The 17,084-nt window shown below is 41.4% G+C and overlaps 1 protein-coding gene across 2 annotated transcripts in view; it reads left to right on the top strand.

The window, feature by feature from the left end:
- Positions 1–17,084, top strand: part of vegfc (vascular endothelial growth factor c) — a 175,019-nt gene that overhangs the window by 119,551 nt on the left and 38,384 nt on the right. The gene's annotated exons all lie outside the window — the stretch shown is intronic.

Genomic DNA, 17,084 nt, shown 5'->3' with positions numbered 1-17,084 from the left:
TTGTAAGGCAACCTCGTTTGTTCCATACTCTTACCAGTCTTAAGTACGATTCGCACGGGATAAGTATTACCTATGGACCTCTGGTAATTCGCAATTACCCCCGCACCTCTGTGTTATTGTGTGGCGCATTCGGACGGGATAAGCAAAAGTCTGTAATTCACTGAATTTACAGACATTGTGACCGGATGTGTCGTAAGTTCACAGCATCCTGTTTCGTCTTGTAGACAGTAGAGATGGGATTTATGGCTCTTTGATGGGATCCGCATCTTTGTGATCCGTTCTTTGAAAAGAGCCGTTCAAAAGACTGGCTCATTTGGCTCTTTTTAAATATTTATTCAGTTTTAAGAAGACAGAGTCTAAAGAAGCCAGATCCCTCTGCTTAGACAGTGACATCAATATTTCTGGACATACCTTTTATATAAAGCAACCTAGACTTACATTATTGTAACCCCTAAACGCTCATAAATAACCATTAAAAAACAATGAGGGCTTCAATGAATGTCCATGCAGAACGGCTTTTCTGTAAAAAAAAAAAAAAAAGAACCCACTCAAGAACATAGTTATCAAGAACGCAAGAATATTTTATAGAAAAACACTTGTTTTACAAAAATATTTAAGTCTGAGATACAAAATAGATACAACTACAATACATATAACACAAGAACTAGTTATCACACAAGAACATTTTAATAGAAAAAAACAAACTTTATATTAAAAATATTGAAATTGTAACAAAAATAGATACAACTAAACAGTCAGATAAATAGATAAAGTTATAACAAGAACACAAGATTATTTTAATAGGAAAAAACAAACTATTAATGCAAAAAATATATTATTAGAAAAATAGATACAACTAGACAAACAGATAAATAAATAAATAAAATACACAAAAATAGAACAAACAAAATGACGATAGAATAAATTAAATGAATGTCCGTGCAAAGTAGTTTTCCCACAATATTATCATTAATATCACACAACAACATTATAAACTATATACAAAACAATTTGAACTATTAGGCAAACAGATAAAACTTGAATAAATTAAAGGCAAATGCTGTTTAGCCTACTTCTTGTCCTTGGGCAAAAGCTTTTTCATCTGAAACACAGTACAGAAAAAGAACGACAGAAAGAACGGCTCCCCCAGCTCGAGACTCGGTTCTCATCATTCATGCCTAGGAGCCATTCAAAAGAATCGGTTCGTTCGCGAACGTCACAACACTAGTAGACAGGAGTTCAAAATGCTTATCTGGTTCAAATACGGGATAGGCCTACTACCACTTGCCCCTGAAATGCTGTTTATCAAAATTTCGCCCGTATCCTCCATTATTCACTCCAGAAAAGTACAAGAGACGCACGTTTAATAATTACAAACACAGACATGCGCATTCACACGGGACTTGTATTACCACTGGACGTCTGTGTTTTCCCGAAACACAGTAGGTAATTCGCGGCGGAATTATTACTTGGCAAATTACGGACATGGCGCATTCGCACGGGACTAAGAACTCAGACATTCTCTGTAATTATTCCGAATTACCAGAGGTCCACAGGTAATACTTATCCCATGCGAATAGGGCTTTAGCAGCTTGTAAAAACAATGTTATTTATTGCTTTATATAAAGAAATACAATTAATATTATGCAGAATTTAGTTCAGCCTTTTGGTCCGGCCCTCCACAGAATTTTCTGTTTCTCATGTGGCCCCATGGAAAAAATAATTGCCCACCCCTGCTCTAAATTGACAGTGAATGGCTGCTTTTCTCTATGTGTCAGCTCTGTGATGACCTGCCGACTTGTCCAGGGTGTACTTGTCCTCTCACCCATAGTCAGTTGGGATAGGCTCCAGCTTGCCCACGACCCTGCACAGGATAAGCACTTATGGATAATGAATGGTGTTATAGCTACACGTTTCCTTTGTGCTTTCTGTAGCTCTGCCCAGTTTGTGCTCCACCTGCTGGATGACATAGGCCTGGTCAGTGGTAGCTGAACAGTTAAGGTTCTGTGTTACTGACCTGAAGGTTGTGGGTTCAAGCCAAGCACTGACAAGTGGCCACTGTTGGCTCTTGAGGAAGGCCCTTAACCCCCTCTGGATAATAGCATCTGCTGAATGCCTGGATCCATCCATCCATCCATCTATCCATTATCTGTAGCTGCTTGTCCTGTACAGGGTTGCAGGTAAGCTGGAGCCTATCCCAGCTGACTACGGGCAAAAGGCGGGGTACACCCTGGACAAGTCACCAAGTTATCGCAGGGCTAACACAGAGACAAACAACCATTCACACCTACGGTCAATTTAGAGCCACCAATTAACCTATGTCAGTACATGTCTTTGGGGGAAACCAGAGCACCCGGAGGAAACCCACGCAGACACGGGGAGAACATGCAAACCCCACACAGAAAGGCCCTCACCGGCCACTGGGCTCAAACCCAGGACCTTCATGGTGTGAGGCAACAGTGCTAACCACTACACCACCGTGCTGCCCCCTAAATGCCTGTAATGTAATATTATTTTTACAGAGGCTACGAGTTGGGGACTGCTGATCATGCTGCCTCTCAGCCTGGGATTTGGTTTTGTGTTGTGTTTTTATGTTAATTCAGCCCATGGATTTGGTTGGGTGCATTCTGAGGTTACTTTGGGTCAATGGTGGAGTGTGTTGTGCCCCATACAGTGGGGACTAATGGAGCCCTCAGGTTGCTTTTAGAAATGTTTGGTGAATTCCTCTTGGCCTACAAACAAAACGCCCTAAAAGTAAAACACTCCAAATTGTTAAAGAGCTTCTCCTTATTTTAGCTTTTAATATTTTTAACCAGGGCGGCACGGTGGTGTAGTGGTTAGCGCTGTTGCCTCACAGCAAGAAGGTCCGGGTTCCAGCCCCGTGGCTGGCGAGGGCCTTTCTGTGCGGAGTTTGCATGTTCTCCCCGTGTCCGCGTGGGTTTCCTCCGGGTGCTCCGGTTTCCCCCACAGTCCAAAGACATGCAGGTTAGGTTAACTGGTGACTCTAAATTGAGCGTAGGTGTGAATGTGAGTGTGAATGGTTGTCTATGTGTCAGCCCTGTGATGACCTGGCGACTTGTCCAGGGTGTACCCTGCGTTTCGCCCGTAGTCAGCTGGGATAGGCTCCTGCGACCCTGTAGAAGGATAAAGCGGCTAGAGATAATGAGATGAGATATTTTTAACCAAGTTACGTTGTTAGATCATGCTAGCAGTCATTTATGACTGTTTACGCTTCTTCTGGATGACTCTTGCCTTAAATTTCCTCTCAGGTCACTTTTCACGGGTGCTTTGTGACCTTAAAAAACTGGGAATTAAGATGCACATCCACGTTTTTAGACTTTCTCCTAAATTGGCCAGTCAGCAGCTACATTTCACCTTTTGAATCTTTGTGAATATGGTCTCAGAACCCTTTTATAAGCCAGTATAATTCCAGGCAGGTTTTGGCAGCCAGTTAATCAGCGCTCACTGGGTATTTTTCCCTACTTTTGACTTTCTATTTTTATTTTGTCCGTGCCACTCTATGAGGACTTCACCTGACGTGAGATTTGACTTTGCATGCATGTTCCCGTACTTGTGTTTATAAAACCCAGACATCTTCAGGATTGCACTGTTCATGGTTTCCAGTAACTGCGCTCTTGCGTAACAGCAAAAGGGCTCAGATATTTACTATGTCATATTCTAAAAATGGTGTTACAACACCCTCCAGTCATTTGAGGTGATTTCTGAAGTATCTCAATTCTACAAAGTTGATGAAATTAACTTTTCTCTTGAAACCTGGCTTCTTTTTTTCCACTTAGCATATGGACATGAGTACACGGACAATCTTGCAGAAGTGAATCGGAAAACTTTGATGTTCATATGAAGAGCAGAACTCTAGGCAGCCTGTAGCGAGGAATGAGACACAGCCCTAATATCTACCATATGAGCCATCCGGAGAGACTCGAGCACCGATCTCTGCTTGCCGGTATTCAGCAGTGTAACGGCATTAAAGACATACGCTCCAAATTAGCTTGGCTTATAGATCTTCTCTCGGACACCTTGCCGCTCAAAACGGAATCGTATGTTTTTTGTTACGCAAGGTGTGAGTGCACGTGTTAGTAATCAGATAGGGTGTTCTCCATGTTGCTTAGCCTGTGTCATAAGTCTTACCCTCCCTCTTTTTTTTTTCTTTAGCTCAGGGCTATGTAGGAATGCAATGTGTTATTAAGCCAATATGGAAATTGGAAACATGTTATGAGTTTCACCACGTGTGGGCCACCGCTGAACCAATGTGTCATGGTGCGACGCTGGCAATTTGTTTTCTTTCATGGTGCATAGCGTTGGCCACCTGATCCCGTTTTTCCTACACTGAAGATTAGGAATTTTAATTATGTCGAAATCAGTTCATTGCTTTTGGTGTAAATATACTGCAAAAATCAAAAGACACTCATAGAGGGCATAGTTTACAACATGTTACACGATACAAGCCAAATAAAGCCCAAGCATGTTGGTATTTCAGGGTTCATTATCAAAAACTTATTTCATCACTTATCACACACTAAGGCAATTAAGGCTAATCAGATTTTTTTTTTCCAGTAAAACTCTAGCACCCTTCACTCATATAAAGGATTTCTTTTAAAATCCAAGATTCCACATGAACACAACACATTCACAACTTGCTCAATATGATGGAACCCAGTGAACTTCACTTGGAGGTTCTTGTGCAGTTCAGGGTGTTACAGTGGTGCTTGAAAGTTTGTGAACCCTTTAGTATTTTCTATATTTCTGCATAAATATGACCTAAAACAGCATCAGATTTTCACACAAGTCCTAAAAGTAGATAAAGAGAACCCAGTTAAACAAATGAGACAAAAATATTATACTTTTTTGTCTCATTTATTTATTGAGGAAAATGATCCAATATTACATATCTGTGAGTGGCAAAAGTATGTGAACCTTTGCTTTCAGTATCTGGTGTGACCCCCTTGTGCAGCAATAATTGCAACTAAACGTTTGCGGTAACTGTTGATCAGTCCTGCACACCGGCTTGGAGGAATTTTAGCCCGTTCCTCCGTACAGAACAGCTTCAACTCTGGGATGTTGGTGGGTTTCCTCACATGAACTGCTCACTTCAGGTCCTTCCACAACATTTCCATTGGATTAAGGTCAGGACTTTGACTTGGCCATTCCAAAACATTAACTTTATTCTTCTTTAACCATTCTTTGGTAGAACGACTTGTGTGCTTAGGGTCGTTGTCTTGCTGCATGACCCACCTTCTCTTGAGATTCAGTTCATGGAGAGATGTCCTGACATTTACCTTTAGAATTCGCTGGTATAATTCAGAATTCATTGTTCCATCAATGATGGCAAGCCATCCTGGCCCAGATGCAGCAAAACAGGCCCAAACCATGATACTACCACCACCATGTTTCACAGATGGGATAAGGTTCTTATGCTGGAATGCAGTGTTTTCCTTTCTCCAAACATAACGCTTTTCATTTCAACCAAAAAGTTCTATTTTGGTCTCATCTGTCCACAACATTTTTCCAATAGCCTTCTGGCTTGTCCACGTGATCTTTAGCAAACTGCAGACAAGCAGCAATGTTCTTTTTGGAGAGCAGTGGCTTTCTCCTTGCAACCCTGGTATGCACACCATTGTTGTTCAGTGTTCTCCTGATGGTGGACTCATGAACATTAACATTAGCCAATGTGAGAGAGGCCTTCAGTTGCTTAGAAGTTACCCTGAGGTCCTTTGTGACCTCGCTGACTATTACATGCCTTGCTCTTGGAGTGATCTTTGTTGGTCGACCACTCCTGGGGAGGGTAAGAATTAGCCTGGCTAACGCGACTTCAAAGCTCTCCGAGCTATTGGTCTGGCCAAGATATTAAGCCCAACCATTTCCCAGAGCCCGTGGTTGACCCACCTCCCTGAAATGCCTCAGTTTGCTACTGGTCGAAGCCAGAAAAGGCTGTGATGAAGCTTAAACCAATCACATCACTCTTTCCTCTGACGTATGCGACGCGACGGGGCTAACTGGTAGATTAAACTCTTACCGAAGCCAGTTGGGAGCAAAGCGAAAACGTCCTTCCTTTCAATAAATACCTCCAGGGCTGCTCTTTGCTCCGTTTTCAATGAGAACTTCCCGTTGAATGCTTTCAATACAGCATCTACGCGTAATAGATGCGGAAGCGTGAATGAAGCGCTTCCGGCATAGATTCTGTAAACAATCTATGGCTTCCGGTCGCAGTTCTACTATGTCAGTGCCTTGAACACGCCTCTACCCAGGGCCGTTGTAGATGCTCAAAGTTGATTGGTTCCCGATTTTTCGGGAGCTTGGAAGAGCTGTAGATAGCTTGCCTGGCCAGACTAAGCTCGCAACAGGCCCTCGTGTTGCGTCACGCTTAGGATGGGCGGGCCCAGGCTAGGTAAGAATGGTCTTGAATTTCCTCCATTTGTACACAATCTGTCTGACTGTGGATTGGAGTCCAGACTCTTTAGAGATGGTTTTGTAACCTTTTCCAGCCTGATGAGCATCAAGAACGCTTTTTCTGAGGTCCTCAGAAATCTCCTTTGTTCGTGCCATGATACACTTCCACAAACATGTGCTGTGAAGATCAGACTTTGATAGATCCCTGTTCTTTAAATAAAACAGGGTGCCCACTCACACCTGATTGTCATCCCATTGATTGAAAACACCTGACTCTAATTTCACCTTCAAATTAACTGCTAATCCTAGAGGTTCATGTACTTTTGCCACTCACAGATATGTAATATTGGATCATTTTCCTCAATAAGTAAATGACCAAGTATAATATGTTTCTCATTTGTTTAACTGGGTTCTCTTTATCTACTTTTAGGACTTGTGTGAAAATCTGATGATGCTTTAGATCATATTTATGCAGAAATATAGAAAATTCTAAAGGGTTCACAAACTTTCAAGCACCAATGTATATACAGGGACAGATTGAGTCCAAGAATCTGACAGATACAGATTTGCAGAAATATTTTCACAAATTTTACCAGATCGTGATGGATTTTTGTTTTTAAGATTGTCTTTGTTTCAGATTCACGCTATACAAAGCATTGTGAGAATATAGGTAATTAGGTCAGGTATAAGCATCACTGCTTACTACAGATCCTGAACCATTGGTCTGTTCGTTGAGCATGGCTATAGCCCATGTAGCCGACTAGCGGTAAAGTTAACAAATGCCTCGTGACCGATGCCAAGTGGTGCACGTATATTTCTGACCAATGCATGTGCATCGGTTGCATTGGTCTGGATCGTTCCCTGATATACTGTACATTGTTGGTATAAGAGGAATAAAACACTTTGCAATGTGCTGTCAGAACAAAATAATCAACGTCTAGATGTTAACAATAACTCCACGTCATCACGCCACACTATTGTTGATTATTTTCCTGTAACAGCATGCCCCGAAGAGTTTTATTCTTTATATAGTACATAACACACCATTTGAGATGGAGCTACTCATATTTCCCAGCTGCCTAGAAACAGTTCTGATGACTTCAACAACATACATGAATGACAAGAATATCACGTTATGTATCGTGTATCAAGAATATCACAAATGTTTGTTTCATTTCCTGTCACTCTGCTACACTGTATGCCTCAAACAATTTCATGGCTACGTGCTGGCAAAATTGTTCATCTTGGTGTGTGTACTGCATTTCCCAGTTGCCTAGCTACTGATTTTTGTTTCCTATGGATGTTTCAGGTCAAAAGAGATAAAACTGGGTGTCAGTTTCAAATAATGCAATATAAACTGAATAAAATTTATCTAATTTTAATGATGAACTCTGGGCTTTGTGATAGAGGAAGATCATTTTGCAACACAAAGTATTATTATTTTGGAGATGAGCAATTTGCAGATATGATGTCACATTAATGTGATGAATTGTCCCTGTGATATATGTTGTGGAAATGTTTTCACGTATTACAACCTAATATTTTCCCCATAGCGCTCAACCTGGCTGTATTATAAATTTCATTTCAAAGCCATGAGCACGTCTAAGATGATATGCACCACTTGAAAAGCTTTGATGACGCGACCCCAGACGACTGCCTGATTCAGACAGGTCATACATCAGCCGTGCTGTTTGAGGTGCTGATTGGATGTTCGGGGCTGGGATGGACAGATACGAGTGGAGAATAGAAGTGAAAGCTACACATGAAGACAGGCGTGCTTTAGAAGTCTAGTCCTCACCCTGCCCTGGGGTCATACCAGCCGGCCCTGACCCCTGACCTTGTAGTAAAGGGAGATTAATGAGGGCGAACCCGTAACTCGAGCTGTAACATCCGACCCCGGTCTCTGCAGGGTGTCAGGCTTTACCACAAACACACCTTCACACACGTGGTCCGAAGCATGAGGTTTGACAGACGGAGGGATCGGAAGGGATGCATAAACCTCAAATGAAAATGTGAATACATTTTGTACAATAGCAATTTTATATTTGCATGAGAAATAATGTGATAAAATAAGTATAATATATATTGACAGTACAAGAATAAGCATAAGGATACCATTGCATTAATTATGCAAGTATAGAATAAATGTATATCGTGTATAAAATATGTACATATCGAAAATAATATCTAACTTGTCTAGTGAAGTTCATGTAAAAGCCCATACACTGTATTCACATGATTTATGAAAGGATGATACACCGATCATAAATAACATCATGACCACTGACAGGTGATGTGAATAACATTGATTATTTCATTACAGTGGCTCCTGTCAAGGGGTGCGATATATCAGGCAGCAAGAGAACAGTCAGTTCTTGAAGTTGATGTGTTGGAAGCAGGGAAAACGGGCAAATGTAAGGAGCGACTTTGGCAAGGACCAAACTATGATGGCTAGATGACTGGGTCTAAGCATCTCCAAAATGATACATCTTGTGGGGTGTTCCCGGTATGCAGTGGTTAGTACCTACCAAAAGTGGTCCAAGAAAGGACAACCGGTGAACCAGCGACAGGGTCATGGGTGTCGAAGGCTCACTGATTCGCATGGAGCACAAAGGCTAGCCCATATGGTCCAATCCCACAGAACAGCTACTGTAGCACAAACTGCTGAAAAAAGTTCATGCTGACACCTTTCTGTTTTAGCCAGAATTAACTTTTCAGCAATTTATGCTACAGTAGCTATTCTGTGGGATTGGACCATATGAGCTAGCCTTCGTGCCCCATGCGAATCAGTGAGCCTTCGGCACCCATGGCCCTGCCTTTTGGTACACCAGTTGTCCTTTGGATCCTTGGACCCCTTTGGTAGGTACTAACCACTTCATGCCAGGAACACCCCACAAGATCTATCATTTTGGAGATGCTCAGACTCATTCATCTATACAGCACAATTTTTGTCAAAGTCACTCACTTATGCTTGCCCATTTTTCCTGCTTCCAACACATCAACTTCAAGAACTGCCTGTTCTCTTGCTGCCTAATATATCCCACCCCTTGGCAGGTGCCATCGTAATGAAATAATTAAATAATATTTTCTGGCTTTTTTTCGTGGTATATCAGATATATTCCATTCAGCTAGCATGATACTGAACGAGTTGAAGACGAGTAGCTGAATGGAGCATATCTGATAGACCATGAAAAAAAAAGCCAGCCGATAATAATAATAATATTATTATTATTATTATTATTATTATTATATATACACATTCCTTTTGGGTGTTCAGCGTGTCTTTGTCTTTCAAAATTCTCTCAAAATCTTCCATATTTAACGACGCAAACCTGGCAGCCATGTTTGTTTGCAAATTGTCCCAGTTGCTCGCTAGCACGGAAGCTTTACGTCATGTGTGACGTCATGTTGTCTTGACAGCCATGCAATATCGTAAACCGTATTCAACAGTCATTCTCCATTGGGTAGAGTGACGTAATACACATAGGATAAGCGATATGCTAACAATATTGCATGCTATCAAACCAAATGAATGAAACCTGCTAGAAGGGAATAGAACACATGTTTTTATTCCATCAAAAAAGTGTCCTGTATGGATAATAATCAGTGTTATTCACTTCACCTGTCAGTGGTTTTAATTTTATGACTGAATGGTGTATATTGAGTTTTCACACAGGTCTGAAAATACTATACAAACAAAATTGAGCTAAAAGTGACACAAAAGTGTATCTAGGACAGATATGTGTTTTAAAAATAATAATATGACACTACCAGGGGCGATTTCTCAGAGACAACAAGGGAAGCCGAGCTTCCCCTAAAATTCTCTCCCCAAACTGCGGCGTCTACGACGTTGAATTCTCATTAAAACAATAACTTGCATAACATAATATATGCCCAAGATTGTACTGTATTTATGTTCATAACTATCCTGTAACTTATTTGAGTGATGTCTCACGAACTTGCAGTTTGCTACGAGAATCACCTTTGCTGCCAGGCTGTAACCTTTCTTATTTCAATGGGCTCTATGGACTGGCAGCAGTGTTGCCAGATTGGGCGGTTTTAAGTGCATTTTGGCAGGTTTTGAACATATTTTGGGATGGAAAACGTCAGCAGTATCTGGCAACACTGACTGGCAGCCGGGTATCCGTTGCAGTCTACGAGACGGCTCTGAACAGCCAATTTCGGCTAGTTGTTATTGGTTAAAATCAACAAAATCGTCACTTCCAGGGAAGCCGGGCTTCTCTGGGACTAAACGAGACAGTGGGAAGGACAAGAAGCCGGGCTGATAAAGGATTATTGGAGGTAGTGTTTGAAAGACATGAGGAGGGCGGTACTTCGGCGAGGAACACGGAAGTATGATCAGTCAGTCCCTAGCGGATGTCGAGAAAGTGCAGTCGTGTGCCAAAGTGCTGTCCGAATTTCTTTTCATATAAACGTTTCTTCTCATTGATGTCTGTGTACATTACTCTGTAAATAAATGTAAATATTACTCGTTGTGCTCCGTTAACTTTCATCCATTCTATCAGTTTGATCATTCGTGAATTCACTCGTTTATTTCATTTGTAGTTCAATCTGGTTGTAGGCTAGCTTGAGCCTTATTGGGATCTGCAGTGCTAGCTGCTAACAGAAATTGGTGACGTCTCTGGAAAGCACAACCAGCTGGTATGACAGGGTCACAGACCATTTTCTGGAAAAGGAGCGGAGGGCAGAATTTGTGTATAAATAGTGTTCATGTTCATGAATCTGAAGTGTGTATATTGTTCAGTAATGTTAAGAGAACGGTGGGCTCTGTGTTATAGGTTATACCTGGGTATAATATTCAAGGTTCTGTGTGTTGCATAGCCTACCTGGTTATGAATTTCCAGACTGTGTTGTAGAAGATGTTCAAGGATGTGTTGCACAGCTGGGTGTTGTGTTAAAGACTCTGTGTTGCATATCAGGGTATGATGTTCAAGGCTCTTCGTTGAATAGCCAGTGATTTTTGGATGTTTGATATTTTTGATTAAGGATATGAGGCACTAGCCTGGCAAGCCAGACTATAACATGAAATGTACAAGCAAAAATACTTTCTGCCACTAGGTAGGGTTGTCTAGTTCACTATGCTAATGGGGCACACCTTTCTATGCTTTGATATCCGGCCTACAGGTTTTACGATGAATGGGTAAAATGGGCTTCCCCTGTTTTAAAAACCAGCAGCCGCCACTGGACACTACATATTGAATTTAACACATCTGTCCTAGGATAAGTTAGAAATCAGGAACGAAAGCCTCCACCCTACTCGCTCACATCCTCAAAGAATTCACTGGGCTTTTTTTTTTTTTTTTTTAATTTGATTTCTTCCTTTTTGTTGGGAGGTAATGCCGTGTTTACTCTCTGGGGAGCTGTTTACAGCCACCACCTTTTTTTTTACTGCACACTTCATGAGTGAGAGGACGTTACCACATGTAGTGTTCATTCAAGCTTTAATGAAAACTGTCGTTAAATTCGACCAGACTGCACACTTAAGTGCTCTTAGCGGGGTCGTGTCACTGCCTTTTTATTTGTCTGAGCTGTACAAACACTCATCCACATTCACAGTCACGTTCACATTCTCATATCACTGCTTCCAAGCTAAGGATTTGTAACTACAATGCACTATTTTTACTCATCCACGACATCGTAAATAGGACAGCAGAGAAGGAGGCTTCATGTCTGAACCATAAATAGGATTCATTGTTGCTTTATTATTACCTCAAGGGCACAAACATGTCTCCAGTTTTACAGTCTTACAGACAAGAAAGAAAAAAAAAAAACAGTTCTCATAATGAAAGTGACATTTTACATCATGAACTGTCCAGACTTTACATTGTGTTGTACAGGAAACTCTTGAAGGTATAATTTATCATTCATTTAGTTATCTTTAGTAAGCATTTTATCCTGGTCAGGATGGTGGTGGATCCTATTTATCCTATTTTGGGAACACTTGGTGTGAGGCAGGAATACACCCTGGATGTCATGTACAGCATTAACGTAGCTGGCTGTATTATCTTGGGGGGGCATTCGTATCCGTATGACGTTCATATGTAATCGTATTCTATCCATTTGTCATTAAAAGCCTTTGTATGGTCATGTTGTCCAATTATGACTGTTGAGATCGACTACAAGATTGTTACATAATTTAGATTTGGCTTAGACTACGGTCATACTACAGCTCACGATGGGTTTAATTTGCAAATACACTACCGTTCAAAAGTTTGGGGTCACCCAGACAATTTTGTGTTTTCCATGAAAAGTCACACTTTTATTTCCCACCATAAGTTGTAAAATGAATAGAAAATATAGTCGAGACATTTTTCTGGCCATTTTGAGCATTTAATCGACCCCACAAATGTGATGCTCCAGAAACTCAATCTGCTCAAAGGAAGGTCAGTTTTATAGCTTCTCTAAAGAGCTCAACTGTTTTCAGCTGTGCTAACATGATTGTACAAGGGTTTTCTAATCATCCATTAGCCTTCTGAGGCAATGAGCAAACACATTGTACCATTAGAACACTGGAGTGAGAGTTGCTGGAAATGGGCCTCTATACACCTATGGAGATATTGCACCAAAAACCAGACATTTGCAGCTAGAATAGTCATTTAGCACATTAGCAATGTATAGAGTGGATTTCTGATTAGTTTAAAGTGATCGTCATTGAAAAGAACAGTGCTTTTCTTTAAAAAATAAGGACATTTCAAAGTGACCCCAAACTTTTGAATGGTAGTGTACTTGGCGATGAAAAATTGTTATCCGAGCTTCACCAGTTGTTTTTTGGTGTGTCTCCACCTCATAAGTGGCCAAAAATGTTGTGAAAGGTTTAAATGCATGCATTGAAATTTGGTGGTGATGTTTTGGTTGGCTAACTAAGCGGCAGATACTCGCAGATGGGTTTGGGAATACTTCCCGAAGCTTGGGGAAGCATCGCCACCAAACGCCTCATTTTCATTGTTTACCCATCGCAAAGCATCACGGAATACACTGGAGTGTGTCTGTAGCCTAAGGCTGATGATACACGAGGCATCTTTTTGGGCAATGTTGCCAGCAACAGGCAACCACACGAGACACAGGGCAACAGACAATTGGCAACAACCAATCCGATAAGAGCAAATCTATTGCCATAGACACAGACACCACAAAGATGGACACTGAAACATTTGCAGCCGTCACTTTTGTCTTGGCTTCAGCCTTTATTTCACTCGAGTAAATATAGCTGCTGACAGAGCTCCTGAAAGGCTTTCTTTCTTTCTTTTTGATCCCGAAGTTTGTACTGTTTCGCCCTTGGGTTCCACAACTAGCCGTGCTCTGTATGTGAATTAGATCAGACGGTAAGTTTGACAATTTTTATTACAATTCACAAAAAAAATCATGAGCTGCTCGTCACTTTTAACTTGATGCAAGAGAGCTAACATTATCCCTACATAGCTAGCGATAACTTTCAGCTAACTATGTTAGCAAAAACCACCGCTAGTTAGCTAAATCCCATTTAATCGCGATAGCGCGGTGGTTAGCTAACGGCAGTTTACACTTAGCTGAAAAAAACTGATGTCTTAATTACAACCTGAGCATAAAAATAGATGTCTGTTGGTTCAGCATTTGATGAGGTAAATTCACCACTTTGGGTTTCCACAGAACAACTTACTGTCAAATAAAATACAAGTAGTCGCTGTTTCTTTTTTTTTCACTCCACTCCCATTGAGATGCCACCATCTTTGTTGAAAATTTCAGAAGCTCTCAGGTGGTCATGTGATTTGCTGCTCGCACTCTGACTGGATGGTCTTCAAAAGTTGTCCAAAATGATCAAAATCATTCAAGATAGAAATTATATTGCCCAATCTCAATGGGCAACATTGCCCAAAAAGTTGCCCTGTGTATCATCACCTTAGGAGTCCTGCTCAAGGTAATACCTGGATTTCAACTCTTGACCTTCTAATCAGTAGCCTAACCCTGTAACCCCTGCGCCACCACTGGCCTAGATAAACCGCACCAGTTTAATAGAATTAAACCCAGTTCACAAGCATGGGACTCTTGCACAATAACACTACACCATATCTAGTGCGATTTGTCTGAATGTAGGATTAACTGTCGTAGCAACGGGATGGCTTCATGCTGTCTTCTTGATGGATATCTGCCATGTAATATATAGAAGAACTAGTTAATGAGGATGGTAATGGCTAATGGTTAATGAGGATGGTGTTCCTGTCACTGTTTATCACATTGAATGTCTATTATAATGATGATTTTAGTTTCTACTAAACATTTATTGCTTAATGTTGGTGATTTAGATATGTAGCATTCTTCTTGGAATTTTTACTCCACTACTACTGGTCACCTGGCCCCTCCTCGTCCTCTTCCTCCTCTCCCCTCCTGCCCAGCTCGCTCAAGACTGCTGTCTTCATTGGTGGAATGGCCTTCCTATTGAGGTCAGAACTGCCGACTCTCTGGCCACCTTCAAGCAGAGACTGAAGACTCACCTCTTCAGGCTGCACCTTTCCCCTTCTTCCCTGCCCACTGTGTAACTGGGTCTCAGTCTAGACCAACCCAGGCTGTGTACCGTCTCACCTGGGGTTAGCCGTTTTGAGTTCTTTATTTAGTTGTACTTTATATGGTTGGTTTGTTTCCTTGACTGTTTGAGTATTGTTACTTCAACAGAATATTACCCTTGGTGTTTTTGTCACTTGTTCAGTTGGCACTAGAACTTTCTTGTCTAGAAGTTCAGCACTTAGTGTACCTGACTTTTGCACTCATTGTACATTGCTCTGGATAAGAGCATCTGCTAAATGCCATGTAATGTAATGTCATGTAATCCCATTTCACCATTTCACACCCAGTATTTCCCAGCATAGGCTCTGAATCCAGTGCTATACCCTGACCAGCAAACAGTCAAGTGCCTACTGAAAGTGATAAACTCATTGAAATCAAGAAAAATTAACAATATAGGTCATTTATTGGAATGACAAAAAGAGCTCAAGGTCTATTTATATTCTGCATTCGGTATCTAATGGAGTATGTGGTTGTCTCATCTCATTATCTCTAGCTGCTTTATCCTGTTCTACAGGGTCGCAGGCAAGCTGGAGCCTATCCCAGCTGACTACGGGCGAAAGGCAGGGTACACCCTGGACAAGTCGCCAGGTCATCACAGGGCTGACACATAGACACAGACAACCATTCACACTCACATTCACACCTACGGTCAATTTAGAGTCACCAGTTAACCTAACCTGCATGTCTTTGGACTGTGGGGGAAACCGGAGCACCCGGAGGAAACCCACGCGGACACGGGGAGAACATGCAAACTCCGCACAGAAAGGCCCTCGCCGGCCACGGGGCTCGAACCCGGACCTTCTTGCTGTGAGGCGACAGCGCTAACCACTACACCACCGTGCCGCCGTATGTGTTTGTGTCTGAGAAAAATAAAAAATAAAAACAAGGCATGTTGTAATGACATGTTGGAACCAACCACTGCCAACTCCAACCTCCAAAAAGAGTCAGATTGAAGCTTTGAATTATTTCTACACGTTTTAGATCTTTCTGTATACGTATGCAAGCTGGTTCCTATTTTTCACACTTTCCCATTGTCAGGCCCTATAGAGGAACTCATAGCTCAACCTTTCACCCCTTAGACCCCCTTGAGTGCAACACCTTCAACAGCAAATTGTGTGATTGATCGTACATGCTCACGTATTCATTACCATAAAGTTATCACTTTGCTGCTTTTCTCTGAATTCCACCCAGAGACTCCCTGTGGAAGGGCATTAAATCACAAGGCTGCTGTCGTCGTTGGGATCCAGAGACGTGTTGCTCCTTGTTCTTCGTTGTTATTGGCCATGATGGATAAAGCTGTGGAGTTATATAGCCATCTTTGGAATACATAAGCATGTTTCGAGCATATTTCAGTGGTTGAGTAAGGTGTTGTAGAGCTGCTTAAGGGAACAGGAACATCTAGACTTACCTCTTATGAACCGAATGGTAATGGTAATAAGTCTTACTGAGTGAAGAAATGTAAATCTTAGTATTTCCAGTTACCTAAATGTTGATCATGAAATCAGTCCATGGAGACTGAAGTGATGTGTCTCACATAATAATTGCCATTTTTCCTGGCTTTGAGGCAAAGTTATATAAAGCAAAGCAACATATCATGCTATATACGGTGTTATTTTTGTGTTAGACTGACTACTTCAGCAGCCATGGCACTTACACTACATGTGATAAGTTATCAGTCATTAACTTGATGCTGACATAATAATTAGCATAAATTAGTATCAGTTGAGGAGCTTTAACATGGGCAACACCAATGGGACAAAAAAATTTAACTATATTGGGCCTTTGAATCGGGCCCCATTATTTATAATTCTCTAATTTTCTATAATTGCAGCTCTGACAGTAGTGTAGCTGCAAATCACAGGTTTATATTAATGGCCTGGTTCTAATCTGGGACCTTAGGCAATAGGGACACCATGGCCTAATGGTTAGAGACAGCTTTAGGACCAAAAGGTTGCTGGTTCGATTCCCTGGACTAGCAGGAATGGCTGCTAGTCCAGGGTACCTAACCCCCAACTGTTCCCCAGGCTGCTCTAGGTATGCTCCATCACTCTGGATAAGAGCATCTGCTAAATGCTTGTAATGTTTCTCTTTCTATAGTTCAAAACCTTCACACAGCT

Source organism: Neoarius graeffei, chromosome 7 (assembly GCF_027579695.1).
Source record: "Neoarius graeffei isolate fNeoGra1 chromosome 7, fNeoGra1.pri, whole genome shotgun sequence".
In the NCBI taxonomy this organism is placed as follows: Eukaryota; Metazoa; Chordata; class Actinopteri; order Siluriformes; family Ariidae; genus Neoarius; species Neoarius graeffei.
Note: the sequence above shows the minus strand (reverse complement) of the source record. Positions and strands in the feature narration are given on the sequence as shown.